This window comes from Phasianus colchicus, chromosome 15 (assembly GCF_987193195.1).
Source record: "Phasianus colchicus chromosome 15, bPhaCol1.hap1.1, whole genome shotgun sequence".
Classification (NCBI taxonomy): Eukaryota; Metazoa; Chordata; class Aves; order Galliformes; family Phasianidae; genus Phasianus; species Phasianus colchicus.
This window is the reverse complement of record NC_143450.1, coordinates 3,574,428-3,601,526: the sequence shown is the minus strand read 5'-3', so window position 1 is coordinate 3,601,526 and position 27,099 is coordinate 3,574,428. Positions and strand designations below refer to the sequence as shown.

At 44.9% G+C, this 27,099-nt stretch overlaps 1 long non-coding RNA gene across 1 annotated transcript in view; it reads right to left on the bottom strand.

The window, feature by feature from the left end:
* Positions 1-338: 338 nt before the first annotated feature.
* Positions 339-27,099, bottom strand: part of LOC116231969 (uncharacterized) — a 128,779-nt gene continuing 102,018 nt past the window's right edge. The window contains exons 9-11 of the long non-coding RNA XR_016471466.1: positions 6,070-6,337; positions 1,066-1,194; positions 339-947 (exon numbers count right to left, since the gene is read on the bottom strand). This is a non-coding gene — a long non-coding RNA (uncharacterized LOC116231969). The remainder of the gene's footprint in view (positions 948-1,065; positions 1,195-6,069; positions 6,338-27,099) is intronic.

Here is a 27,099-nt window from a genome sequence, read left to right as displayed (position 1 = left end):
AGCACCAGCTGCCCTACAGGAAGCCTGGAGCGTCCCAAGGACAGCCAGTGCCTACCTGCAGTAGTGGGAGCACAGCAATGCCGGGAGCCTGGGCGATCTGCATCTCCTGCAGTCTGCTTCCCCAGGCAGCTCATGCATGTCCTGTTGGGTTCAGGAGGAGTGGAATTGAATTCAAACTTTCTATTAGTCTGCTTGTTGCTATACAGCATAACCATCCATTAGAAAGAGGAACATTGTCATTCCTCTTATCCCCTTCCAGATGCATTTCAAATAGGTGGAGGTTTAAATACCGCAAGTGAAAGCTACAGACATAAAATACATATTTGTTTGTGTGAATCTGCACATGGCTAACCTTACAGAATGTAAACCAAACCCCAATAATGGGACCCAGATTGAAATGGAAACCAGCTCTCCACAATGAGATACAGATTCCCGTGTCTGAAAAGTCTGCAGTCAGCTACAATAAAAATCATGCACTAGAGCACGGCCAGCCCCCGAGTCTCCATAAATATCAATTTTCCCTTTTTTATTGTTAGCAGGAGAAGCTTGGCAGAGGCGTGCCACCACACTATTAGTAAACACACATAATTATAAACACAGAACAGAGATCATAATAACCGTCAAGGAGAAAGAAGGAAGAAATTACACAACTAAACACCTTCCAGGAGCACTTTGGGAAGGCAGCAGGTCTGTGCACCTGCCTCCTGTGCTCCTCACTGAGCCTGGGAGCTTTGCTAATACTAAAAGAAAGGGGAGCGTCCAAGCCTTGGTTTGGCTTATGTTAGGAAGGACTACATGTAAGATCACAAACAAAAGACCATACCTGGAAGTGTAAGGCTTAGAAGAAGGCAATGGATGAGAAGTGAGCTTCTATTTCTGGGATGGGACACAAGCAGAAGAGACAAAGGCAAATAGAGTTGGTAAAGTAACTTGCTCTGATTTGGCACCTGACAAGCAAGCAAAACAGGCATGATATATGTAGCAAAATCAGTGTTAAATGGGAGTGTAATAGAAAGAAGGGCACAATTTGTACTCATGGTATTGTTTAGGGAAGTTTGTTCTTACCTTTGCTTTGCAAAGACCTTTCGGATATGTTTTACACTGATGGCCTTGAACAAGTGTTAGTCAGTGGCTGTCTTCATTTCTACAGAAAAAGGGAGGCAAATACGTCTGAAAATCCTCTCCTTTCTCTGCCTGGGGGAAAAAAAAATATTCCACGACTTGTTAAAGTTCTCAATATTGGATGCAGATGATGAAAATTGCTCAGCAATTTTAGCAACATCCCTATGGAATCTGGAAAAATGGTTAGAAGTGGTAGTTCACAGGAGGAACTGCTGAAGACAGCTTAGAAAGCCGGCATCTGCAGTTCAAAAAGAATACCACTACTGCACTGGGCTGGACAGGCCCAGCATCTTACCTCTGTCGTGCTGCTGGACCACGCCACCAGCAGCAATTTCCTCTGGAATGTCCATGCTGGTGGGAGGAACATCTGGTATGTCCATATGGGGCTGGACAACAAGTGCATTTGTTGGACATACTGTAGCAGGAGAGGTTAACACTAAGCATTTCAGTGGTCAGAAGCAGACTTTGAAGTTAACAGCCTATTAAGATGAATGGGGAAAGCTCACACCTCTTGGTGCTATTGTTTTGGTTGGTATCCAGACAAAGTAAGACAGCAGTGGGTCGATTTACATTAAGAAACCTACAGTAATGTTGGCAACCAAATGAGCTATGGAACTAAAAAGAAAAAAAAAAGTTTAGAAATTGGAAAATACAGCAAGATCTGCAGAAAAATGTTAAATCCACAGGATCCACAACCTTTCCAGGACAGCAGTGCTGGATGTCTATTAAAAATAGAGACTAAATAGAGTACATGGTTGTTTGAAAAGTTGGTCTAACGCACACCAGTGAAGTGGCTGTTGCAGTGACTAGATGAGTGGGCTGGAGTAATAAAGGCAGATGGCAACAGATTAGCAAACGGTATTTTACTACTTAGCAAATGGTACCTACTTCAATGGCCAGCCCAAGAAAATCCTACATTTTTTTCAGTTTTGCATAATTTTCCTCTCTTTGCTGAAAAAGTTATTGTATTGGGAGGGAGGGGATATACAAGTAGTGCAATGCTTACTCTGGATTTTGATAGAAATCTCAGCCATACCATAATTGTAGTGAAACTGATGAACCGCAGTGGCAACCAATTGAGCCTTGATTAACTATTTATTTCATGACATTTCTAGTTGTGTCCATGTTACATTGACAGCACATTTGGACATTCAGCATTAATTCTAGATTAGAACAAACAGATTTTTTTCCCCAGATTTTCAAGAATTTTGCTACAGTTTAAATTATTTAAGTCAACATATCAATTTTCACAATAATTTGTGAATTAGAGCAGTCACACATTTCCTATTTAAAAGAAAAAAATATAGCATCCATATTGAATACCTTTGTCTATACTGAAGATCCTTTCCCAATATTTTCAGAATCTTTTGGTTACCACAAATACTGACAAGAACTGTGAGAATTATTTCAGGAACATGAGCATTCTGCCCTTTTTCAATACAGCCCAGATCTCCCAACACAGCTTTTTACAGCAGTGCCTGGGGTCTGGGAAATGAGGCAAAGTGAGCAGGGAAAAGCTTTCCCAGACCCAGAATCACAGGGCATCCCAAGAAGGAAAGGGCCCACAAGGAGCGCAGACAGAGGAGAGATGCCAGGTCAGGTGAGGCCAACCAAAGGGACCAACCACTCTTCTCCTACCTGGCTCTTTCCACTCTAAGGTCCATTTCCAAAGCAGAAACAAACAGGGACAACCTCAGATCTGCAAAACTTCAGATCCAAATGGAACAGTTCAGCTGGAAGAGACCTACAAAGACCATCAAGGCCAAGTGCAATGCCTAAAGACAGTTCATCACTGAATTCCACTGCAAGGTCTCACAGTGAGGATCTCCTTTCAAGATTTCTGGTGAAGGACTCTCAGCATTTGTAGGAAGATCTGACGTAATTTAGCAGTGTGAACACATGAGGAGCAGTGCAGTGCCCAACCCAAGCACCCAGTGTCCTGCAGAGCCCCTCCAGCACCCCAAGCAGCACCCGGTGCTGCTCCCAGCCGTATGCTTACAGCAAACACAGTATAAGCATTATCCAGACTTCTGTTTATCCATCCACATTAATTTATTCACTTCAACTACCAAAGTGGTTAAGATACCAGCAGAAAGCTATGTCTCTCTCAAGAAAAGAGGAAAAGAGAGAGGATGTTTGTGAATTTGGGGTTAGGAACAGCCTAGTAGAAGCAGATTATCTCTAATGTCTTAATGAAGATAAGCAGATGAAAAGGGCCACTGCGGGTTGCCATTGGCTTGCAGTTAAGTGGTGGGTTTGTAAAATAACTCCTTCTGATTCATTTTCTGGTTACATTATGGTTCTTCAGTCAATTATATTACCGCATGGGGTTTTCAACCAGATTCCTGAGTAAACAGCAAGCAGCAGACAAATTAGCTTTAAAAACCAAGCAATGCTATTTATCACAAAAGTTCTGATGAGCAGTATGACTTCCCACCAGTGGTTATCTGACTCTGCCTTCTGTGAACGTGTAAGTCTGAGGGTTACAAATGCTTAACACATGCACAGCCCAGTTAGGATTTTTTTGCAAGTACTCCCAAAAGGCTTCTAAATCTACAGTTGTTCCCCAGATACCCCCAAAATACAATAAATAAGTACAATAAATGAGATCAGGAGCCTGGGGGGTTGCTGTGAACTTCAGAAAGACAACCAATCTCATTGCAGCACCGTGCAAGTGTTCTTATTCCAGCAGTGACCATTCTGCAAACAGAGACAGACATGCTAAGTGAAATCCCTACTTTATTCCATCACATGAATACATGAAATATGATCTCTACTAAAGGTCTACCTGGGAGCTGCTGCTTCTTGCAAAGGCTTTAGAGAGCTGCAAAGCCCATAGTTCATGTTCAGAGCTCTCTCAGTGCCTGGAGCTGCAAGCTGAACCAGAAGGAAAAAAAAGTGCTAGCAGTAACTCTGGAAATCACAGCTCTGCATTCCCCTTTCCTTGTGGAAGATAGGATGCTAAACTGAAGTCACCCACAGTCCTAATTTTACTTGCCTGGCTTGATTTGTGAAAGCAATGCTCTGAGTATGTACTGATGAGTTTTAATTAAATCATTTTCTCTGGAAAATATGATTTCATCAAAACAGAATCATGTAGGTAATCATCAGGTGATTTTTTAGACCTGTTGTGAAATTTTCACTAAGATGATTCCTCAATTGAAATGCTGCTCAGCAGTAGTGGTTCTCACCAGGGATGCCAGAGCCCAACTGTGAATTTATTCACTGCTGAGCACTCTGACTCAGATGACACAGCAATGCTGTCTGACATCCCTGATGCAGTGAATACTCCTCAAAACCCTGATGTGTCATTCTGTCTCCTTTGTGCAAATCAAGCAACAGAGACCAGAAATACTGCAAAAGGTTCTCTCTGTCTCATGATGCCAACAATGGTTCCCAGACCCCATGTTCAATGCCTTTTTCATGACTCCTCTCAAGGATCAGCACACCAAAGTTTTCTTGCCTATCACAGCTGTAGGACCAGTACCTGTGAAATCCTAAGCAGCTGCTATTCCCAAATGAATGGTTCTAAATGAAACAGTACAAAACCAATACAAGCAGCACAGACAGAGTCACATCCTTACTTGGTTCACTTGCACACAGGCACTATGCTCCAGCTGGTTTCAGAGGATGCAGAGCTCCCACCCCATGTGTGATGGTGCCACGCTGCTCTTCAGTTCATGGAGAGGACAGCAGGACTTGCAGAGCACATGGCAGAGCAGAGATAAAGGCACAGAAATTCTGGGGAAATGCTATGCTCTGTTGAGAAAGGGCTACATTGGCTTGAGAAAGTCTTATTTAGACATTTAATGACAGTGAGCATGGAAGGTATGAGCTCAGATAGTGCTATGAATATGAAGCAGCAGAACTCTGCCTCTGCTCAGGGGCATAGTCTGGACTCATCTGCAACACAATGCAACACAGTCCCACTGCTCCATGTCTACCAACAAGCCACATTCACAGGGAAAGAAAACAGGGAAAGGAATGAAATTTCCAGCGAAATTTTTCCAACACGAGTAACAAAGACTTCGGATATCTTGTATGTTTGTTCAGAAATAACACAACTATGCTTGTGGCCCATTAGATAAATTGAAGCCCTTAAGTCCAGGGGAGTAAAAGACCCCCCTGGAGTCACTGGAGAATAAGGTTGGAAGCATCTTGTCTACACCCACAAAGCGGGTAAGGGAATCCAACTTGCCTGATGAGCAGCCCTTGTTCTGCCCTACAGCCTTCTATGAGGAGTGTTTCTGCCCACAGCTCTCAAGTCATCCATCACAGTGGGGGTTTCTGCTACTGGCAAACAACAGTTGTGGTCCTCAGTCTCTGTGTTTGAAAATCAGCAGTAGGAAGAAGCACCTTCCCCGTGTATTTCTCACTGTTCTGAAGATGCACTTTACAAGTCACCACCAAGCAGTTAGAGCTATCTGCATGCAACTGTTTTAAAACCATCTTTGACAGACAACATGTTTTCCTTACAGATCTTCTAATGCTTTGAATGGTAGTCAAGAAACACAGAGATATGTGTATTCTTGTAAATTATTACCATTTTTTTCCCCCTTGCGGCCGTAACTCACAATCACCTCCCAGTCAAGGATCTGTTTTTGTCATTTGCCTCATGGAGAGATGGGCCATGTGCCTGAGGAAGTCAAAAACCTCCATGGTGCAGCAAGCTGGCAGCACGACCTGGCACAGAGGTGGCTCACGGCATGGAAACACTACCCAGACTCACACTGAGCCACTCTTAGTTATAAAGATTCATATGTTTTACACACTTACATGTACATTTATATATTTATGTGTATATGCACATATGTGTGTCTGAGCTGCTGTTCCTGCACAAGGCACTGCTCCAGTGGCTGGCACCAGTACTGGGGTCCATAGCTTCCAGGGGTCCCCAGGGGCTGTTTCTCATTCTTACAGCCCAGTTCACGTATGCTTTGCACTAACCTGCATGAAGCAAGCACCCTCCCAGGTGTCCTGCTGGCTACGCTGGAGCCTGATCCTCTGCTGTGAGAGCCAGGGCAGCCCTGCAGTGCTTGTAGATGCAAACCACATCTGGCAGCCATTCGGCCTTGTTTCATGCAGCCAGGTTGGCCCAGGGCTTCAGCAAATAGTCACAGGGGACGATGACACCTCCACCACCCACATGTCCCCTCTGCATGGCACGTCCTTGCCCAAAGAGCCTCTGCCTCCAGCGAGGTTCTCGGTTCTGAGCCTGACAGTTTGGAAACATGCAAGAAAGAAGAAAGAGGTTTATATTCCAACTCTTAATTTTTTGAGTATTTTCATATTTCAAGAATGCCAAAGAAACAAAGACTTAAAAATTCAAACACAAACTTGGTATGACTTCAGCTCCCTCCTTCACTTTTCCACTGTCCCGCAGAAATGGTATTTAGTTGATACTTTGCTGAGCTGAATGGAAGGAAAAAGTGAATTCTGGGCAACTGCTTGTGAACAAAGGGGTGCCTGAACCACACGGCCAAGCTCCCCATGCCAGCCCCCACACACACATTCTCTGTGCAGGCACACAGGTCTCAAACCAGAGCACAATGGCACCGAGAGCATTACAGACAGAACAGCGTCCAATCACTGGTGATCTGAGCTCCTCAGAACTTATTGCTTGCACACGCTGTGAATGCAGGAAGTAGAACGATCATGGAAAAGCCTTTGCCAAGCACAAGGTGGAGACAGAAGCCAGTTTTTAAAAGGGGAAAGTGGAACACATGACCTTCCACCCCAAATGCACAACCACTCCAGCTTATGGAGGAAACGAATATGACTGCAGGACACAGAGTAATATATGTTACAGTAAGGTACTGCTCTCCTCTGCCTCCCATCTCAGACCTCTGGCTTCCCTGAATGTGCACAGCCCCTTTGAAAAAACATTTGAAGTTACAGTGATGTTACATTCCTGTCCTTTGGAGAATATCTGTGATTCTGAGATGTTTTTCTTGCCCCAAACTAGAATTAAGAAGGTCTGATAACAAAAGAGTGATCATAAATAGGAAATCCAAATAAATAAAGTGAAGGCAGACACGCTGATTTCTTCAGATAATTGCAATGCTTACGTAGATTCCAATCTACTTTGTAAACCATTCCTTGGTATAAAGGTGGATTTCAAATAATAATTAAAAAAAACCACTGATGGAGGATACTTCGGTAACGTGAAATCTCTCTTCAAGTTAGGAGCTGAAGAAACTACATTTTTCAGCACAGAACTTTGGTTTCAGCAGACTGGCATCAGCAGATTAATGCCTTTTCCAAGCACTGGAATTGGCTTAGCACTGATGAACTCAACTCCTTCTTGGGAATCTAAACGAACACAAGCAGCCAACTCTGATTCATTGTAGAGACTGAAATGCTCAACACAGCTTGGAAAGTTTCCTTCACTGTGTCTTGCATCCTGAAGTTACTTTCACCTTCTCATACATCAGGCGACTCTGGTAGCCCTGAAACGATGATCCGTCTTCTTCACAATCTCATCTACCTTTTCTCTCTCCCTTCAGCCCCCTTACACAAAGCAGGTAACTTTACCAACCCAAAAAGCCCCTAGCTGACCTAGAGATGCCTTTGAGATAACACGAACGCCCAAGTAGCACTCGAGAGACTTCCAACTGCGCTCTATGGCACTGTCCCCAAATTACAGGCAGACAAATTACTCACTGCCAATTTTCTGAGTCAACAATTTGTGGCCCCATGGTCACTCTATCCTTTCAAACAACTACACTATAAAACACACTGACAGTTCTCACTTCTGTTTTTCATCACAGTGGTATAGTGGCAAAACAACCAAACTACTAGAAAATTGAGACTCCATACAGTTAGGATCACCATTAACCAGACATGCACGTATTTTTGGGTTTGCAGATCCAGCTCAGCACTAGGAAAGAGGCAATCCTAATAAACTTCCAATACCACAGCGTTTTAATCCAGGTGCATTCAGCAGATATACAGTTCTGATAAAAACTGAAAAAGCTGATAAGGAAGGTTAAATGATAACTACCAACAGTTCCTTATTATTGTGGCTTAAGAAACAGCAGCAACGTCCTTGCACAGGTGGGACAAGTCAAGCACAGAGGCTGTTACTTCTTCTGTGTCTTAATGGCAAAGGGACTTAGAGTCAGCACTTAGTCCTTGGTGTGCTGTTCAATAAGGAAGTCATAAATCATCCATCCTTTATTGTAGTAAAGGCAGAACTTTGCCTTTAATTAAAAAATTGTACCAATTTCAGCCATGTATTAACAATTCTTTCCAGTGCAATTCCTGAGACAGAGGCTATGGAGACATTCCATCTCCCAACAAGGCCAAACCCAGCATCCAGGACTTCTCACCATGTCCTCGCTGCTGGAGACGGCAGTCAGACCAGTACCACAGTGAGCACTCACACATGACCTCAACAGCCTTTCAGCTACCATGCAGATTCTTCAGACACGCTGGAGGTTTTGACTCATCCCAGCTGAGTATCTGGAAGAATAATTAGAGCAATAAGAAGGGTGGATGAATTTTAGGGCAAGAAACTGAAGAAGTGCAGGCCTTTACTCTGCCACAGCACCTCCTGCTATCAGCCGGACTTGGCTTTGCTGTTATCACTGAGTTGGAGGCAGTGATGGGAATACATTTAGGAAAATGCAAAGGTTGAACTTTGCTTAGAGGGAGGCTGGGGCAAAAGAGCTCAGCATCGCAGATGTGTGGCCAGCATGAAAGCAACACACATTCATCTCCACAAGTGTTATTCTAATGGAGAAATGGTTGCTGCAATGGGACAAGACAGCAAGGCATAGATTTATGGGTGAAAGCGTCTTGGTACTTCGGATGGTCCACCTGGTCTGAGGTTATTGTTGGCTGATGTCTGCACTTAGCCAGTGCCAGGGGAGCTCTGACACCTGGGTAAGTTAGCTATTTCGTTGAAAAAATAACCCCTCTCTTCTTTATAGGACTGGACTAGTCAGAAATGAAAACCTGTTTCTTAACAAACACCACAGTGGTCTGGCTGTGTTTTTCTGACAGCTGGCTGCCCATGGTAGTCCTGCAAATGAAGGCAGTGGCACAGGTAAGCAGATTGGAATTGGCATGAGGGACTCATCTGTCCTTGTTCTGGCTGTGAGTTGGACTCGATGATCCTCGTGGGTCCTTTCCAACTCAGGATATTCTATGATTCATGATGATTTTGAGCCCATCACATCGAATTCCCCGAGCTTCTTTCAGACAAGCAAATTCTAAGCAGTATTTTTGTTAAACAAATATTTTCCTTTCTTTGTAGAGTCAATATTCCCCTCTCAGTTTAAGATTTTGTGACTTATCCATATTAGCCCTTCTATCAAGCCTAAGCATTTTATACCCTGAAGGTTTTATCTGAATCCTCAAACAACAGAATACGTAATGACACAAGGAAAGTGAGGACTGCATAGGGCCTCTGTCATTACTAGTCTGGCAAAGCAGCTCCCAAAGACCACCAACCAGCCCAGCCTTGTGCCTAGAAATGTAATCCAACCACCTGGAAGCATTTGGCATCCTTAGCTACATCTTTGTGTTCTAAAGTGCTCTGTACAGAACTTGTCCCTGTGCGAGGAATGTACCTGACAGAGACACTCTCAGCTGCAGAAGGACACCCTATAGCAAGAGAACCTACACTTCACTAAATATTGCAGTCATGGAGCCTGGGACCACTGTCAGATGCATTCTGATGCACACACAGAGTGCAAAAATGACGAGTTTCATCTCTCATACCCACTCAAACACTTCAACAGCTTTTCTTGTTTTTACAAGGGGCCACTTAGAGCCAAGCAGGGGATGGGAGAAGCGTGTTGTGATAATCGAATCCCATTGAGACGTTCTAATTGTCATTGCCTTTTAATAGATACGAGTTATTCCTACACACATGGTTTATTTTCCCATGGCCCACACTTTTCTGGCGAGCAGGCTGATGCTGAGGGTGAGCTGGGAGAGATGAAGCCAGGGATTCGTTGGCTTTAATGCGCAAATGAAAGATGCTTTCAGTCAGCCGCAGCCTGCGCGCCAGCTTCTATTTTCTCAGTGCTCTCACTTTGGGGTGGAGAGGGCTGGCCCTCTCCTTCCTCGTGCTTCCTTTGCTCTCGCACAATCTTTGTGGAGCTGCAGAAAAGAATTTTCCCATAAATAAACAAAATATTGAGTTACACACCATGTAAGTGACGACAGAAGAGAGCCCCAAGTCATCTTCTTCATTTCTATGCACAACATACGTGCCAACTCTCAGATAAAAGATGCATGAAAGAAAATCGCACTGCTTCCAAGTCCACATAGTTTTGAACTAAAATCACCAAGTCGTCATTTTCCATGCACTCACGTGTGCTGGGTGCAGGGTTTGGCCACTTGAATGCCCACCTTCAGGGCATCCTGAGTTGCCCGACATGCCCTCCCCTCACTCCTGTGAAGCTGTGTGTGTCTCTGAGATCCCAGCAACTCCCAGCCTGTGCTCCAAGCTCAGGGTTTTAAGTCCTGAGCTCAGCTGCAGGCAAGCAGGTGATTGTTTAAGGGTCAGAAGGCAAGGTGCTAACTTGAGACCTCAAGTGGGCAATGTCCATGTCCTGCCAAAATCAAAGATGCTGCTTCCTCCACTTGGCTGGACACCAGAATACAGCCTTAGGAGGCTTTCACTGGAGTCTAACTGTCTTCGTAAAACCCCCACATGGGGAGGTGGCTCTTGAGATTCTGATGGGGAATTTACAGTCAAGACTATTTATGTTCTAAATCATACGATGGCAGAAATGTTTCACTGACTTATTTTTAATGCTAGCTACAGCTATTATTCATGAGAAATTGATTCAAAATATTCAAAAGAAACACCATCTAGCTCTGCTGGGTTTACTTGTCTGAGCGGGCCCTGCTGCTCTGCTTTTTGGCTCTGGTGGGATGTGAGATTCTCATAATTGAGATGTAAGTGACCATGCCAAAGGCCAACACGTTTGCCAGCTACTATTATTCTACAAGAGTCTGTTGTGCTGGGAGGTGCTGGGGCAACACTTTGTACAGCACCAACCAGATGCTACAGGATGCTTCCAGCCCCTGGCATGCTGTGTGCTGATCCAGCTCAGAGCAGTGTGCAGTGAGGATGCCACTGTGCTGGCACTTCCATCACACTCAGCCAGTTCATGTGCTCGCAGAAAACCTTCAGAAGGCCAAAAACTGAACCTCTGGTTCAGAACTGCATTTCAGAATCATGCCTTGTTTTCTGCCTCATTACACCTCACATTACGAAGTTAACATTATTGTAATAGCTTTATAGAAGCTGCCCTGCCAAGGAAACTCTCACATTTCTTAAGAAATGATATTTTGCTGCCTCTTTCACAGAGGACTCTCCTCTACAAAGCACTTAGCCTGTCCTGGATCATCAATGGGCGGATTTGCTGTGGCGATGCCCTGCTGCATGCAGTGCATGCTCAGTGCATGCATGCTTTTACAAGGCAGAGAAAGCCATGCCCCCATACAGACCAAGATATTTACTCAGCTGCACACTGTCCCAGGGCAGGACTTCTGAAGCATTTTCTGCACAATGGTTCCATGAGCATAATTGAGAGGTGACTGCAGGAATCCACTGAGAAACTGGAGCAGAGCAAGCAAGTAAGACCTGGGACTAGCATTTCACACACTTCCTGAGGCCCTACACAGTTATGAAGATGAACTTCAGACAAAACAGAGATGAATATAGGTGGGTTACTATTCCCAGTGTCCCACTGTGGCCATCCTGGCACCCGCTGCCAGCTTCAAGTAGCACAAGTCAGGCTGCAAGGAGCATGCAGTGCTGTGATACAGGGAACAGAAAAGAATGAACTGAACGTTTTGCTGTTTGTTGCCTTCTGAGCTGCCAAGACCCAGCTGTTAGGTTACTGCTGCTTTCTCTATTGCAGAGAAGAATGGGAATATGCATACTAGGAAAAAAACAGAGAGAAGATCTGGTGATAAATACATCAATTCAGAAAGTGGGGATTTAGGCACTGCAATTTTGATGAAATGGTTCTTACTGTATTTTGTGAAAAGAAATCTGCTTGTAAATGGATATGAGAGCAATGCCACAAAGCACTTATTTTGGGGAGCCTTTATGCAGTGACTCAAGCACCAAGGTGTCAGTGCAGAGCAGTCTCACTCTGCCTTTGTCTGACCGATTACCTCCCACAGCAAAGGGAAATCTGTGGGCCTAGAGGGGCAGATTCACAAGGAAAGCTTAAACAACAGAGGAGCTGGGCTAAAAGAGTGACTGAAGAGCTCAGTTCAGCAAGCTGAAGGGATGGCAGCTGTCCGTCCACCAAAGATAGATGTGAAATTGCTTCAGATAGTTCAAGGAATTACAAGTAACAGTTACTGGACTCAACTGAGTCTGAATTTCCTCCCCAGAAGGTCTATTAAACACCGAAATACATTTTCCATGTGGAAGCAGAAGTGCCATGACTTGAATTATTTAAAACTAGACAAGATCAGGCTTCGGTGAAAACATGGCACCAGGAGTAATTTTGTCAAGAGCCAACAAAATGAATGACCTAATAGGTCTCTTTTCCACCTCTGATTTTTAGCTCATGAAATGCAGTACCATTAGATGCAAGTAAGACCAAAAAAAGACCCTGGCACGTTTGTGTTCTGCAATACAAGTGCTGTTTAGTACTGGTCTCTATCACTGTAGCAACACTGCAGTGAACTGCCTCATTGTGGGTTATTATCATTTCTTTTGTCTAGATTGTTTAATTGAGATCAAAGCCTCATTGTACAAAGTACCACGCAAGTGCTTATTGAGATACCTCCTGCCCCAGGCAAACTCTGAAGATAAAAGAAAGAAAATGACTTCTCACACAACACATTAATTGCGAAGCCTGAGAGCAAACCTGAGCCTCATGAGACCGAGTGTACCTCCATCACCACCACACCAGTCACCTCTCAAAGAGGTATCCAACCACGTGTTTCCACTAGGAGGACCAGGCCATGCTCTGCAGACCCCCAGCAGAATGCCACGAGGTTTGAGTACCTGCACAACCACATAAACTGTAGATACTGGTCGCTCTGAATACCTATTTGCAGAAGTGGGTTTGTTTCTGAACAGTGGTTTTCAGGACACTCTTCACCATCTTTGCAGTGGCTCTTTCTCCCATGTACATATGGGTAAGCTCTGATAATTCAATATACCAAGTGTGTTTTACGTTCCCATAGGCAGATTGTCTGCATCACCCAATTACCAGCCGGTGCTGCATTACAACAGTGCCCACCACCAACCACCACACAGAGCTGACCTGGTACAGATACATCCAACTAAAGAGGCATAGCACAAGCACAGTCCAAGTGATAGCAAGATGTTTCTAGCCTCAAATCAGTATCAACACTCTTCTCACCTGAAAAGAGGGCTGAGAATAAGTAAAATGAGCTGTGCAATGATTCTGTGGAGTCCTCAGTGCATTGAGAGTGCACTGGGGACATCACTGTTACCACCATCACCTTTCCTAGAGCTACCCAGGCTGCTCAAATCACCTCTCAGAGACTTCTCAATACTGGGGCCAAACTTTTGTTCTTTTTTAACAAGGAAGAGAGAGCTCTAAATGATAAATCTTCCGGCAGAATGTGGGGAACTGTTGGAAAAAAATGATAGTCAAATTCTTACACTTGAAAGAAAGCTGAAAACAAGATTAAATGTATATAACATACACGTTTTTTCCACCCACTCTTGGATGAAAGTTAAAACTTTTCTAAAACTTCTTAGTGTGCAGATAGCCCACGTATCAACAAAGAGGGCTGCTGACATCAAAGTGCTGTACAGATTTGAAACATTTCAGAACCCGTGGGTAATAATTACACACCAAAAGCACTTACCCTTGTTTACAGATAGGAAAATTAAGATATATAGGACCATACACTTCCTCATTTGGTCTATCAAATAGAATTACAGGAGCAATGAATCTGGCTCAGAGAAGTTCAAATGATTTGCTTGAGGTCACAGAAGAAAGCTGAGGATGGAGCCAGCATGAGAACTCAGGAGTTTCCAGTCCTATTTTTAATCCACTTGATCATACTGACTCTGCAATTTGTCAGAGGGACGAATGTTCAGTGCTCCTGTCAGTACTCAGAAAAACCTTTTGACACACATTTCCTTTGAAAGAGTTTATTCCAGCACAGAGCAGAACCAAACTGAGCACAGCCACGGTCTCATTGAGTTGAGTCCATCTCATTCAGTATTTGCACTTAAAAAAACTCTCCATTCTCCCTTAAACTGACATGGTTTCTTAGCAGGTTCATCCAGCCCTGGCATTTTCTTTTTCAGAAATACACCTTCTCTCTGCAAAACAGGTTCATAATTAACAGTCCAGCAAAGTCATTAACCAGATAGATCCCTCCCCTAGAAAATGAATGTACAGCCTTGACAGCTGTATTCCATGTCTGATGATGCTCTTATTACAAATGCTGAATATTCAACCACTTTTTCCTGGCAATAAAACCTTGACACAAGCTTAGGAAATCTACTGTACTTGTGAGAAAAGTGAGGTAAGAATATGTTTCCATTTACTCTCTGAAAGAAAACAAAAACAAATGACCTGCTACTGAATGTTCTTTTTATTCAGAAAAATAAATCAGCAGCAGTCATTCTAATTTATGTTTCGCTAACTTTTCCTTGAGATTATTTAAAAGAAAAAAAATGGCTGTTTCTATGGTTAGCTGGGAGAACATGAAGGATTTTCTGGTCCTGTTTGTTCTCGTTAGGGGTCATAAAGTTCTGCTTCTTGCTGAGTTCCAGTCACTGCGAGCCCTTCCAAATTCCAATGATATTTCATAAATTAAATTTAAAAAGAATATAGTACAGTATTAGTGACAACTTCATGGGAGAAAAGGTGGAGTCAGCCTCATCCGTGCTGCTGACTCCTACTAAATCAATAGACTTCAGTTTCCTTTTTCAATTAAGTCAATACCAGAAGTATTTTTTCCTTTCTTTATGAAAGAGAAAACTGAAAGGAGACAGAGAACTGACAGGGGATAGGATCAAGAACAGCATCACGCCACTGAACTGCAGGTGAACCTTAGCAGAGCAGAGGAGCCCTGCAGAGGCAGCTCTGGGAAGGTTGAGCTGGCTGGGATGCTCCCAGGACCTGCAGTATAGGTATGGACAGGCACTGGGGTCTCAGCAGAGAGATTTGACCCTGGGTCTTGTGATGTGAGGTCTGCACAACTGAGAGTCATGCAGCTCTGGGCACCGGTCCTGCTCACACTAACAGCAGTGCTACAGCTCCAAGGCTGGGCTGTGCACTGTGCCACCCACACAGGCTTGGGCTGAGTGCTCCTCAGGATGCCTGAGCCCCAGCAGTTCTGCCCTCCACCTCAGGGCACTAGAAGAGGAGCAGCGCAAGCTTTAATGAGAGAAAATCACCATTATGCATTGTGAGGGCTCTCTGTGCTGCTGTACAGTCATTACAACATGTAACTGTGACATAACCAAGTGCTGGATTCCTCAGAGATTTGGCTCCAGCCTGCAGCTCATGCTCTGTGCACACAAAAGGTCCCAGTGTGACAGACACAATCTAAACATGGCTGAGGCAGAAGGAACCTGGAACCTTCTGGAGCTACTGTTGGCATCCTTCTGCTGATAAAAGAGGAAGCAGTATGAATAAGATCTTTCACTCTGAAACATTTGAAGCAACAAAGCCGTTTGCAATGATATGTATATTTGACTATCAACCTTTGTTTTTTTCCCTTCTAGCTTAGTCTTCAATAGTATTTTTTTTTTTATCAGTATAGAATCATACAATCAGTAAGGTTGGAAAAGGCCACTAAGATCAAGACCAACTATCAATCCATTCCACCATGCCCACTGACCACATCTCTCAGTGCCACATCTCCACTGCTCTTAACACCTCCAGGAACGGTGACTCCACCACCTCCCTGGGCAGCCTGTGCCACTGCATCATCACTCTTTCTGAGAAGAATTTTTTTCCAATATCCAACCTGAGATATAAATTTATATAATGTATTTACAGGAAAATAACTCCTATACCATGCAGTGTGCATGATAACCAAACCTAACTGCACCTTCCCACTTCTGGTTCAGGGCTTGCACCTCATTCATCATTGTACAGCTGTGTGACTCCACATCCCACTTGTTGGTGGCACGAACACGAACAGATCACCTGCAGTTGCACTCAGACACAGTGGGACTGAATCAGGCCAGAGTGGGATCTGAGCAGGGCAGGCAATACATCTATACATGAGCTTCTGATAAAGGAAGTAGAAAATTGTTCTAGTATAAGGCATGACTTGCTGAGCTGCTCAAGAGACAGCAGTTGTTATCAGAAAAACAGCATCTTGTAGAAAATGTCTAACTCTATCTTAAATATTCAAATGTCTACTTTTTTGATCTTAATTAAAATGCAACATTTTCCTTCCTGAAATAAAAATGTAATATTGCTGACAAAAAAATTTGTCCTCTCCTGCAATTTTTCATGTAGAAAAACCACATTCCTTATCAGTTCTATTTAGGACTAGAGCCCTAGCTATAGCTCCTAAAGTAAATGCTGGCCTGCCCACTGATAAAGAAACAGCAACAGGAGGGTATTCTTTCCATAATGAATGCCGTGGGCACTGCAAGGCTCCTGGGGCTGCATTTCTGAGCACAGAGCTCTCCCAGGGATGCACTTTGCTCAGAGCCCAGCAGGGCTGGTGTGGGTGCCCTGTGCTGCAACATGCACCCCAGCCTGCCTGGGGAGCCCAGCAGGGCCAGATGGCCTCTGTTTCAATCAGCATAAGGTTGTGCAATGCCTTCTGACAGTAATGCATGTAGAAGAGGTATAAATGAAAACCAAGCCATCAAAACAAAGAGGATTCTCTGAATTTGAAATCTGTTAGGTGCACCTAAATTCATTAAAAAAACAAATCCCCGCTAGCTTGGCTTGGGCATTAATGATACTCAAGACAGCACGCTCTGGAGCAGCAAATTCCATTTTGCTTTCCCAGTGCCTCAGCAATGCTGATGAGATAATCAATGGGAACACGAGTTACTGTCACCACACCACCTTCCCATGGCTGTGTTCTCCCAGGCAGTCCTGGCTTATTTTGGGCAGCACAGAGCAGTGCAACACCTGGCTTGTGCAGCCATGCAGCCCATGGAGAGTGCAAGCAAGTGTGCCCTGAGTACCCCTGCCACGGGATGTCAGCTGGCCACCTGCCAGGGGAAAGCACTGCAGGGAAATGGCAAGGCTGACTTCATTTGTTTTTGTACGTGAGAACAGATGATTTTTGGGAAACGGAGGTTTAGAAACGCTTAGAACCAACATTAATGAGTCCACCATGGTGATGTACAACGTGAGACGCAGGGCCCTGATTGTACATGCAGTGCTGTTTATGATCTTACGGCATTTACCTCTCCTTTCTTTCTTCACCTTTGTCTTCAGCGTATTTTAAAGCAGAATGCAAAGGAACGCCCCATCCCCTAGGCCCCTGACCTTTAAATTGAGCTCTCAGCAGCATTCCACCATCACAGCTCGAAGGAACATTGCATTTCCGCTTTGAAGGGGTAGATTTGAAAAACAGAAAATATATTAAATGGAAAACACAACTGGTCAGAAAAGCCATCCTATAAATTATGGGCCTGGGCAACAGAGATATTTTTCTTTGGGAATCAGTCACTCATGGTCTCCAGGCTACGCTATGTGTAAGAAACAAAAAAGCCAAACAAAGAGAAAAAGTGGAGGATTTTTAAGCTGGCTCAGGAAAGGATTTTTTTTTTCAGCATCGGAAAAAGAAAATTTAGAATTCAAGTGAAGGACCAACCACGATCAAGAGAGCCTGAGGGCTGAGAGCTGGCCACAGAGATGAGCACCCCTGGCCTGTGGGGGTCTGGGGGACCTCCATCCTGCATCTGTGTCTTTGGTGGAGATCATCCCTGTGACTGCAAGTCAGCTCACCCTTCTCCCGACATCTTCACATCACTGGGAAGATGACAACCAGGCCTGAGAACATTTGCTGTGCCCCACACCACCACAGCCACCCCGTGCAGGGCCTTCCAGCCTGTGGGCACGAGCACCTTCAAGGCCATACCACCATGCATCTTCACACCCAGAACAGCTGGAGCGTACAGCAAACATGCCATTCTCTGCATGGTGCCCAAACCAGCACACTCTGCCACTAGCAAAACTCAGTATTTTGCACACATAATCCTGCAGAAACACTGCTGGACAAATCCAGATGGGGGTGAACTCCAGCAGTGCCCTAGGCAGCTCTGGGTCCCCAGGAGAGGGAGGGAAAATCCACCCCATAGCAGGCACTGCTAGCCATTGCTCCCTCGTCACTGCTGATCCAATTCTCTGCCTTCAGTGGCATCTCATGTTGGTTTAGGTCACTCCAAAAAGCCATCATCAGTAGCAGAAGGCCTGTATAAACTTATATAAAAAGAGCACCTCACAGGAGCCGTGCTTATTAACACTTTTGCCCTAGTGTGCACTGCTGTGAGCACTTTTTAAGTAAAATTTACTCAACATAGGTAAGAATTATCCCTCAAGTTTTTCTGTCTGGGCTTGGAAATGGAACTGAATAAATCCAACATGTTTAGGCCTTTGTACCTGCCTCCATGCAACCATCATTCTCTCCATACAAAAGTGAGAGCAAATGCTTCGCAAGAGAAGTTCAAATGGCTTTGGATCACTTAAGTCACAGCAATTCAGAACCAGAACAAGAGGACAAACCTGCATCTGGTGACTTCCTCCCTAGAAAAGCCACTGCATGACCACACAGCCTGATCCTACAGCATTTATAACATCTATAGCTCGTCAGGTCCTGAGCAAAAGGCAGCTTTGAAGCCAATCTCTCAGCCATTTCCACTCACTGTGTGTTGGATCAGTTGTGAGCACAGCCACAGCGCTCTGCTGGGCTGTGAAGCTGGAAGCCCCACTCTGAAAGCAACACAGTGCACAGCCCTGCAGACTGCTTGGGGCCACATTCAGGATGGGGACATTTAGTCCAGAACTTAATCTGACATGAAACCCAAACACATCAAGCAGAAGTCTGAACACTGAGGGACCTGAAATATTTTACCTAGCGATGTGCTTCTATCGTGCTGCATGGCCTGCAGACGGAGCCAATGCTTCCTCCCCATTCACCAGCCTTGATCCCTCCTGCTGCCAAGATGTGTGGTTTAACACTAGAACATCCCAGCAGGCTCTTCTCTGGTTCCTCCTAATGCTGCTCAGAGAATTGCACTCGGGAAATGCTCACAAGCCTGCTGATAAAAACACATCGATTTGCTGATATAAAACAAAACATCCACTGGAAGACAGTGTTACGATGGATCTGTGCAGAGGGACAACTTCAGGCCACTTCCAGGTGGAGAGAAATTATTTCTGAACAATTTCTTAATATTTCTAAAGTAATTTTCAATATATATATATATTTTATATCGGGTTTTATAAAACTCATCTCTGCTTTTTCATTTCCTGGATAACAAGATAATGACAGAGCTGAATAAAGACTTGACCTCTTGACTTGATCCTCCTGGCTTTTCCTAGGAGAGCAGTTCTCATCAGTGAAGCAGGCTGTGCTGCAAACACAGGACATCACAGCCAGGAAAAAGCAGCTCCACCTTTCCCATGTCAGGGACCTGGAGAAGCTCACTGTAAAGCAGCTGAAGGTAGAATATTGCTTTTACCCCACATCGATCAGCAGTGCTTCTACAGACGCGTCCTTCCCTCCACTGCGCTGCTGCTGATGTTTAGGAATAGGACATAAAGACCTCAGGCAGCAGATGCTTTTCATTGGGTTCTCTTCCCCACAACTGACTAGCTCCTCAGGAACTAATGCTGGCATGAAAATGGAGTAACACAGTAAAAATGGGGATCCCTTGAGTGGTAGTTTGTGTCAGTTACCCCCATGGAACCTCATTAACTTCACCGAAGCTGCAGAAAAATAACATACTGCAGAATTTGGCCTTATTTTATTTTTGCAAATGCATCTTTTAAAATTGCGCATCTGGAATTTAAGTTCTCTTCCAAATGCTGTGTGTGATTTGTTCTTGCCAAAGAGGCACACCTGGGACTAGGAAGGAGGTTTAGATAAGTGCCTTTCCATATGGCCCACTGATAAATGATTCATTCTGTACAGCTTAACTTTGAAAATAAATTCAGAATCGTTAAGATATTAAGATACCAACTTCATATTTCACCTCATAATTGCACTTCACATATCACGAAAAGAGCTTGTCTGTTGTTTTTGCTGCTGCTGTTTGCAGATGCAGCTTGCAGACCCAAAGTGGAGCTCCTGGGTATTGCATCACAGCCCAGCTTGCTCTTTCCTTTGCATTCCAGCACACATTTTGCTCTTCTTTAGAGGCTAATTTTTATGTGGATCAATACCAAAAAAGCAAACAACCGTTTTCTTCTCATAAAGTCACAGATTCCATGTCCTTAGATGAAGCAACTGACTATCACAGTTTTTAGGATAGTGCTTAATTAAACATGCTGATGGGATTAAGGACCACATAGGACAAAAACAAGATCAAAACAAGACCTTCCTAAGAGGTAGGGAGGGTAGAATTCCTCAGCCCATCCTTTGGACGAATGGTAATAGTGACAGGCTGGTGGAATTGGCCCTGTTGGCTTCTGTATGTGCAGTGCAAGGTCACAGCCTTCACTCTCAGAGCTATTCTGCCAATGAACTCCCAGCATCACTGCCAGCACAATAGAGTCCCTGCTGGAAGGGTGTAGCTGGCCAGGAGATCTCCCAGAGAAATTGATGCAGCTTGCATTTGATGCCCTAGGCACAGAGCAATAGGTACACCTGGCCCCAAGAGCTGCTGACAAACACAGGCAATTTTCTTGTCTCTTTTTTAAGGGATCCTGGAGGGATCCCACAGAGGGTAACACAGAGCAAATCCAGCAAGCTAAGGGCACAAGCCTACATCTCCTCCATACCAGCAGCCCAGCCCTGGAGTGTGACACACAGGACACCGAGGCCCAGGAAAAGCAAAGCATCCCAAAGCCCTGTACTCACCATGCAGCACCTCTGCACCATGCCTGAGCATGACCATGCAGGCACGGGATGGAGCTGTGAGTGCTGCTTTGCATTCAGCAGCACAGCAGCCTGTTGGTCTCAAGGGCTGAGCTGGGTGTCCCTGCTCGGAGTGCTTCCATAGGCCTCACAGCAGCACAGTCCTGACATACATGGGACCCAGGTCACATTAGTGACATCATGCTGCTTTGTGTCTCCAGGACACATTGCTGCACAGGGCCAGAAGTGAGGACAAGGACCCAAAGTGAGGACAAGGACCACACTGGGCCCAGGAGCCAGGTGGAGAGGAGTGCTGTGGGAGGAATGCTGGTCTCTGCAGGCTGCAGGCCCTCATGGATGCTGACTCCTTCCATGGGTCTTTTGGACTCCTGTAGTCACTAATTGCTTCAGAACTGGTGAAAATACTTCCTGTGATGTTACCAGCCTGTAATGCTTTCGCTTAAAAGCATGCAGTTGAAAAGCCTCCTCAAAGCAACTGCGTTCAGCTAGGAGAAAAGGGGAGGAAGCCAGTAGAGGCCAATTTAAGACAAACATCTGGAAAATATTCCTAACATAAGATCTGCTGGTGTACAGCAGGGGCTCCAGGGAGTGAGAGATGCCCGCGGGTTGAGGAGATGTCAAGTGGGCAGGCCAGGCCTGGAGGGGCCATGCAGAGCTGGCCATGTTTAGTGCATGGAGATGTGATATACTAGGTGCTGCCTCCAGCTTTGCTCAGGGATTAGAAAGCTGCCCACAGCATTCCTCCTGCACGGCACGCAGGGAAGTATACAGTTACCCTGGTAAGAAGGATGATCTGAAGGAAGCCCAGGGAACAAAGGAACACGTGCTGGAGGCAGGAAGCAGGCCTGGCTCAGGGTGCAAGGCTCAGCTCACAGTTATGCTGGCACAAATCAGCGTGACCTCACAGAAGTGGATTTACGCCGACTTGCACCCAGAATCAATCTATTTTGCACTGCTAGACAGAGAGAAATAGGTACTTCATGCCTAGTCCAACAGTTTACTACAACAAGTTACTGAATATCATGTTCACAGGGAGCAAAAAGCCAGGGGAATAAAATCTGACAAGTCAAAATTTGATCCTGAGGGCTCCTTCCAGGGACAGGCAACTGAGAAATACGACTGGAGCAGAAGACTACTTCCAATTCCAGGTGCAGCCAATAGACATTTAGGCACATGATTTTTTTTCTATATAAAAGCAGTCCCAGGTGAGAATTCATAGATGATATATCTAGGAAAAAAAAAAAAAAGAAAAAGAAAAAAAAAAAGAAAAAGAAAAAAGCCTTGCTCTGTGTTCCAGAAAGCTGTCTTCCTTCTTAATTCTATCCATTCAAATTTACTGCTGCTGAAATTTCCCATGTCTGCCAAAACGTAAGGAAAGCTGCATACAGATGAGCATTACCAGCACAACAGGGAGAAGCGTTCAGAACGGAGGAGGAAAAGAAATACTGACGAGGACAGATCAGTCATTTTCAGCGATTACAGCAATTCCAGGGAAGTATCTTTTTGAATTACTGATTAAAAAAAGACAAAGCAGGAAAATTCCTGTTGTATGAGAATGGGTCGGGCCAGCGGTCTTTATAGCTGTTTATTACAGCAGTCACCTGATATCAGAAGTGTGTTACACTGGGCTCTGCACAGGCGTACTAAAAAACGTGTCTCTGTTGCAGAACTTGCCCTCCATTTCAACATGCATCCAGAAAGACACTGAGAAGGGAAGCAGTGCGGTGATGCAGTACAGGATGGTTGAAGCACTGTGCCAAGCTGTTCCCTGGCTCCTGTCCCAGCTGTGCTCTCTTACTCCTCCCTGCCTCCATAGGCTCTCTGGCATCTTATCTGCAGCGGGACCTGTTCTGATGAACCTGGGAGCTCCTTCCATGGCTTCCACTCCTCTGCCCAGCTTGGCCGCAATCAGCTAAATGGTCCAAAGGTCACTGGGAGAAGGGCAAAGCAGCTGGAGATGTTTGCAATGGTTGGCAGTTTCCAACTGAAGCACCCTGGTGAGTTTGCAGTTTTTACCTTAAAAAAAAAAATCCGGCTGAAAGAAACAAAAAATGCTCAGAAGAAACTTTTGTATGATTTGAAGTACTTTAACCCTATAAATATATAAAACTATCCCAAATGCTTTACTAGAAAATGAGAATTTCCAAAAGATAGACTCTACAAGTATCAGAATATCAACATGTTCCAGGAAAGCTATGTTAGGAACCTATCACCAGCTCTGTTCTACACTAAGGAATTGCATCTGCTTTCTGGCTTTTTACGAAAGTAACACACAGAAGGTCATTCTGCAAAGCTGGATCCCAACTGACTGCACTATGAAGTGAACACTAAAAGCAGCAAGTACCTCCATACACTTACTTCTTTAGCTCATTTTGCATGGTTTTCAACCGCAGAATTCAGCGAGAGCTCTTTAAAGTGCTATTTTCCCAGTGCTGCAGTTCCAGGAATAAATGGGTATCCAGGCAGGTGAGTGAAAGGCAGTACAGGCAGAGGCCCCAGTTGGGTCCATTAACTAGGACTCGGTGTCCATTTCTAGGAAAGCCACACTAGCAGGAAATGGGGGGGATAGAAATAACTCTTGTTAGAGGTCTTACACTCTAATGCAGATGCATCTGTATTTTTCCATTATATCGAGAGCTTTGCCCGTATTTACTGCTTGGGGACTGTTTTTCTCACTGCTGTTGTCCTGCCAGCAATATGTACTTGCGGTCGAAGCCTCTGCAGTACCTTGGCACGACAGCCTGGACGCCGTGGCTGGACCCTGCTCCGCTCCTGCGCTCGGGCTCTGCTCTGCGCCACGGCTCACATCATCACCAATGCTGTGTGCATCGCCAGCCAGGGCTGGGATGGCTCAGTGCATGGCTCTGGGCTACCCTAACCCAGCTTAGTCAGTCACTGCCGTGGGAACAGAGCGAATCCCATGTGCTCTGCAAGCCTCAGCGCTAACAGCCCTTATGGAGCATTGCTCTGCACTCCTCGGCACTGCAGAGCTTAGCATGAGGTAGTGTAAGGGCAGTGAATGCTGTGCTGGAGGTAATCCCTGTGTTCAGGTGACAGACAAAAAGGAATGTCTGGCTGAAGGCCGTTTCCAGGCAGAGTGATGCAGACTGGCCCCATGCAGCGCTGCCCTGCTGCCTGCACCTACAGCTGCACAGGAGCCAAAGGCTGGGCACTGGGCTGGCAGAGCCACTGTGGCTCCCAGGCTCTGAAGTTGAATCTTCTTCCAGTTGTTATTCAAGTGATTCATGGGATGTTTGCCCTAAGCTGCAAACATAGTGGGTTTTTGTCAAACAAAGCCTAAGAAATATGCATCAAATTGATTCCAGAATGTCAGGAGGGGGTCAAGCTGTAAGGCCAGTGGTCTCCAGAGGCCCTCCAATGTGTGAATCGGTGAAAATCAGAGAAGTATCACAGTGCTAGAGCAAAAACTCATTAATAAAAGTGACAGGGGAAAGCTCTGAGACAAGGAAAGTTATCCAAGAGCACACCTTGTCTGGCCCAGGAAAGCCACACAAGCCCTGTTACTTGAATGGTTTTATAACTAGAGCCATCAATATTCTCAAGAAGATACTTACGGAAAAGCCCTTCGTGGGCAGAAGGGCTGACAAGATGACCTGGCAGGTATTTTCCATCCTCCAGTTCTATGAACCTTCTGCATTTATATCAACAAACAACAAAGTTTTTTACTGAAGTGAAGGAAATTCAGCGCTTCCATTTGCCTCCTTGTTGTCAGGTTGGTGCTTAGAACAATCAGCCCCCACTGAAATTCTGCTTAAGCCAACAATTTTGGAAAGCAATTCTGCACAAAGCTGAATGGAAACAAACCCATGGAAGAGCTCACTAGGGCTTTATATAAAAAAGAGATAAAGGCCCTGGGCAGGGGCTCAAGCAAATCTTTCTCAGGGCTCCCAGCTCCAGCTCCACAGTCTCACACCATTGCTCACTTGCCTGATTCTGCTCAGTCAGCTGCTCTTGGTGCATAAACACATGCTGCACAGTATGCATCCTGCCACCCAAAGAAGCCAGGGGCACTTAGTAGTTTTGGCTTGGCTCACGTAAGGACTCCAGCTGTTGTGCTAGTAACTGAACTTGAGTATTCTCCTTTCTCAGGTGGTGCTATTTAATCTGAGGAGACTGCAAGAAAGTGATGCCAGGTGTAATTATGCCAGGAGAGATAAGCAGGCTCATCTGACTGTCAGTGCCATTATTTGCATACACTGTCATACAGTCTAATATTTTTGTCTGCATGGCATAAAAACGAGCAAAAAAACTTGAAGAACAATTACAACAGCGTTTCACCTTTTCTCACCATGTGACATCTGTGCCACCTGTTTAGAAAATATTTATCAAGTCAATATTTGATATCGTTATCTGCTATGCTCTGAAAGTAGAATGGAATGGGTGGAATCTTTACAGACTCAATCTGTGGATTAACACTGAGCAGGAACGTATTTGCACTTAAAAACCACGTCTGACAGCCACCCAGCACTACTTTCTTCTTTGAGAACACATATTTCATCCCCTACTTCAATGACTCTGAAAGGTTTGCACTTGCTTCTTCAATTAAAGGAGTTTACAATGACAGTTTTATTGTCATTAGAGGAAAAGAAGGTGACAGTGCCAAACATGACGTGAAATTCAGAGCTGCTACCCCAGTAACTTGCTGACTAATGCAAATCCCTGCTTCAAGTCTACCAGAAAGCACTGCAGCACTTCTGATCACATCCTCTGAGGCCTTTCCTTGTATGAACACAATGTCGCAGAGCACCAGCAAGGGAATCATGGGGTGCAGGGGGAGAGGTGGTTTTCCCTAGATATCCTGCAAAGCTGTGAAGCTCTTAATTAGCCCATGTTCTCCAGCAACGCAGTCAAAGTTGATTATCTTTCCTCTTTTTTCATCAGTACTTAGAATAAATTCTGGAATGATTCATTGGGCGCTTGATCTTTTTATAAAGTGTTGACTACTGCACATGGAATAATAGATTTCCACAATGGTACCAGGGCTGTCACTGCTGCCTGACCAAATGCCAGGTTTGGCACACATCTTACCTGGAGCAGTAAATGCTATTCTCCATATTGTTCATATTCAAAGCCTCTATCAAAAATGCAGTATAACCACAAAAAAGCAGTCTCTGCTCAGAAAGTGTACAATTTGAGGTTGAATCCTCAAAACGTTACCTTAACATTGTGCCAGAACAACACAAATCTGGCCTCTCTTTGAAGGAAAAGGCCACTTTTTCTACAGATACGACTTGCCTGGCTGTTGTGTGTTGGCCTGGGTCAGCAAATAACCTCCATACACAAAACAGGACTGGGAGAAAACAGGATGAGAAAGGGTAAAGATACAAACAGGGACATTCACCTATTCCTACACAAGCAGAACAGAGTTGGGAAAAAAGTTAATTTAACTGACTCTTGTCAAACAGGCACTCACCTTCCCTTCCTCTGCCCAGCCCATCACTAAGGAGCCTATCCCAATGGTAACACCGTTCCCTGCGGCTCAGCCCCAAGGGATCAAGGAGCAGCAGCAGGTCTTGGCATGGGGCAGCCATGGCCTCTTCAATCATGGCACCAGAACCAAAAGTGGGACACGTGCACCCCAGCACCAGGTCTGTCAGCATGCACCGCAGGTCAGCTGAGGGAGCATGTCACCTTTCCTCCTACACACCCTCTGGAGAAATGGTAACCTAACAACCAGAGAGATTTTCCGAATTTCACTTGAATTATAAGCAATTGAAATGTCATTTTTATGACAGAGAGATGGCTTGAATACACTTCCACGTATTACAAGGACTACATGATTGATGCCTATCCTGCTTGAGTGACTTGTAAGTATATTCCTGCTATGCTCTCTTTGCAGCAGCACTCCACGGCCAGGAGTAACTGAAAGCTTTCCTGACCTTTCCTGCAGCAAGAAGCCACAGCCACCTCTGGCTGCGTGTTTGCACAGGGGATGCTCTGAAGCCAGCAGACATTTCA